Below are 3839 nucleotides of genomic sequence, written 5' to 3'. Positions count from 1 at the left end.
GACAGCAATTCAAGGACATGGGCCATGTCTTTGTCTTGAGAATTCTAGGCCTGGCACAGAACAGGCACATGATATGTATCTGTTCCATTTAATTCCCAATCAACCACCTACTTCCTTATGATCCTCATTTTATATATATTTTTCTGCTACTAACCTGGGAAGGAATAAAATTCTATAGGGTTATGAGGCTTGAATATTATTCTAATATTACTTGATATTTTGGAGACGAATGACACACCTGAAACTAATGTAATATTATGTGTCAACTATACTTCAATTAAAAAAAAAAAAAACAAATGCATACTTTTTTTTTTTTTTTAAAGTAGGCTCTATGCCTAACATGGGGCTTGAATTTGTGATTCCAAGAACAACAGTCACGTGCTCTACTGAATGCCCCCAACCAATAAATGTTTTTTAAAAACATTAGAGATGAAAGAGACCTTAGAGATATTACTAGAGAATGCCTTCATTTTACAAATGGGAAACTGAAGTTCACAGAGGTTAAATGACTTCAAAGCTGGTTAGTGGCCGAGATGAAGCCAGAAGAATCCAGGTCCTCCTGGCTCCCAGTTTGCTACTCCACTAAGCCACTAAGAAGACTGCGTCTGCTCTAAGTTATACTGTTTGGTTTTTTTCTTTCCTCTTTTTCTACCTTTCTTCACATATTAGGTTTTTGTGGGTTTTTCCCCCCTCCCACATGGACGTGAGATCAGCGTGCAAATCAGAGAACTTGAACGTTTTTAGAAAAACTGGGCTATATTGTATTTGTGGCCCAGCATGGTGGGGGTGGAACTTTATCTTTCCGGAGAGGTATTATATTTTCTCATGTCCTCTGAGCTGTGGTCGAATGTGAGAGCTTACCCAAGTGCCGATATCTTTGCTGCTCAGTGAATGTACCTTGCACTGGTATGTCAGGAGACTGATTTCTCTTCTTGGCTCTGTCATCGTTCCTGAGGCCTTGGGAAACTTAATTTTCCTCCCTGGGCCTCAGTTCCTCATTTATAAAATATAGAACCTGGACCAAACGAGCCCTGAGTTTGTATGATTCTATCTGTTTCCACTTCTGATTTATAAACATTTAAAGTAACGTTTTTCTACCTTTAAAGTAAAAGCCACACTTAAGCTCTGTGGAATTTGGTCACCCTTACATTTTTATGTGAATGTTGACAGGTTTTCTCTGCTCTCTTTGGTATAACTGGAATGATTTAATTTTTTAATTTCTTTTTTTAAAAGATTTTATTTATTTATTTAATTGACACAGAGAGAGAGAGACAGCAAGACTGGGAACACAAGCAGGGTGAGAGAGGGAGGCGCAGGCTTCCCGCTGAGCACAAAGCCTGATGCAGGCCTCAATGTGTGGGTTGGGGGCGTGGGGGGAGCTCGGTCCCAGAACCCCGGGATCATGACCTGAGCTGAAGACAGAGCTTAACGACTGAGCCACCCAGGTGTCCCCTAATTTTTTAATTTCAGTGGCTTTAATTACTATCTTCCATTTATCATTCTACCAAAGAAGTAACTGGCACAATGGTTAAAGTTGATCTATGACTCCGTTCCTTCAAGCCTTATTTCAAGCATTACTTCGAAAATCTCTAAACCTCCTCTTCTAGCTGTCACTCATCCGGAGTACGTGGTGTCTATGCATCCTGTCTTTTTTGCTTCTTGTGGAACTGGGAGAGAGGGAATAGTGTCTCCTCAGGATCAGGAATCCTGGGAGGTGCCCGAAGAGGGAACATCTTTTTTTTTTTTTTTTTTTTTTTAAGATTTTATTTATTTATTTAACAGGCAGAGATCACAAGTAGGCAGAGAGGCAGGCAGAGAGAGAGGAGGAAGCAGGCTCCCCGCTGAGCAGAGAGCCTGATACAGGGCTCGATCCCAGGACCCTGGGTTCATGACCCAAGCCAAAGGCAGAGGCTTTAACCCACTGAGCCACCCAGGCACCCCCCCCCCCCCGGGAACATTAAGTAGAGGGAGGGAAACCGGCCAGAAGGCTGACTCTGCCATAGCAGGTGACAAGGAGTTCGTTGCAACCTGACTCCTCTCCCCACTGTGGGGTTATTGGCTTTGTGTTGTCTCCGCAAAGTCCCCTAGACATGTCACGGCAGCCTATCCCTTGCCTCTCCGGCTTACAGACCTCCACACCCCGGAATGCAGAATCCAGAGATCAGCTTTTCTGGCTGCAGTTGAAAGGACGCCCTGTTCGTCAGAGGCAAGTGGCCGGACTCATCCTGAAAATTACCCTGATGTGCAAAGCTGCCCAATGCACAGTTGCTTGTTACCTGCGCTTACAGGAACACGAGGCCCAGCGTGGCATTCCTTTGCCTGTAGCAGACCTTTCTCTTTTGCATCAACTGTTTCACACCATCAATCACTCGATGGCATTTATGAAGCCCTTGCCTTAAGCGTGAAGGAAGGTTGAGAAGGAAGAGAAGCCACGAGCTCTGGCTTTGAGGACAGAAATTGAGGAGGGAAGACTTGAGAATGCATAAAAACACTAAGTACTACGTAAACAAGTATAAGTGAACGTAATAGAGTGTATTTCCAGACATTTTTAGGAGTTCACTGGCATGATCAAGCTTGGGTGAAGTTAGTCAGAGAAGACTTGTAGTTTCTTAGAACACGGTCACTGCAAATTTAATTGAATATGTGAATATACATACCTAGAGAATCTGAGAAAAATTTTTACAAAGGATTGAAATGATTACAGAAAACCCCACCAAGTCATATTCTAGAGAGCACCAAAGACACAAATGAAAAAAAAAAAAATCACATGGCAAACATGTGAGAAGGGCTTGAGTAGAGAGACTGAGGAAGCTAAACAGGTGATTTGTAGAAACACACCTGAATGCCAAGCTGAGGAATTGGATCTGATCGAATTCGTAACAGGGAGCCACCAGAGGTTCTTAAAAATGGAAATGGCATATGCAATCATCAAGGAAGATTAAGCTTCCCACTGTATATAAACTAATAGAGAAAAATTAGTGGCAGGACCCAGGTCAGGGCTGTAGCTGTGGAAACGCGGTGAAGATAAACTGGTGGGATGAGATGGAACCAACCAGCAGGGCTTGACCTGGGTTTGGACAGTAACAGCCAACATTCACCGGTTGCTTTCTATGTGCTAGTCACGGAGCTGAGGGCTTGTCACGTGACGCAGGACTCTATGAGAAGAAATTAAATAACTTGCTCCAGATCGTGCAACATGAGTGAGGAACTGGAATCTGAACGGATCGCTGGCTCTAAAGGACTTAACTACTATGCTAGACTGCATCTCTGAAGTCAAACAGTAAGCGAAAAAATTACCCTAGTGCTGTAGCTGAGAGTTTGCCCTTCAGGTTCAGACTCCCTGGGATTTCATCCTATCTTATGACACTAGCTGTCCACTCCTGGATAGTCCACTGAAAATGCTACCCTTCTTTTTCCTTGTCTATAAAACTGGAAATAAATAGGGGCGCCTGGGTGGCTCCGTCGGTTAAGTGTCCGGCTTCAGGTCAGGTCATGATCTCAGGGTCCTCGGATGGAGCCCCACACCCGGCTCCCTGCTCAGTGGAGAGCCTGCTTCTCCCTTTCCCTCTGCGCCTCCCCCTACTCGTGCTCCCTTTCCCTCTCCCTCTGTCTCTCTCTCAAATAAATAAAATCTTTTTTTAAAATGGGGATAAATAGTACTTGTGTCAAGGACTGCTATAAAGCAGAGAAGTGTTATAGCATGTGCTCTACTCGTCCCGCTGCCTGACACGTGGTGAGTGTTCAGTAAATGTTAACCACCAATAAAATTGGTGTTATCATCCGAGGTCTTAGATCCTGGCAAAATAGTGCTATAATTGGCAGAATAATAAAAAAGGGGA

The sequence above is a fragment of the Mustela lutreola genome, chromosome 3, assembly GCF_030435805.1.
Source record: "Mustela lutreola isolate mMusLut2 chromosome 3, mMusLut2.pri, whole genome shotgun sequence".
In the NCBI taxonomy this organism is placed as follows: domain Eukaryota; kingdom Metazoa; phylum Chordata; class Mammalia; order Carnivora; family Mustelidae; genus Mustela; species Mustela lutreola.
Note: the sequence above shows the minus strand (reverse complement) of the source record.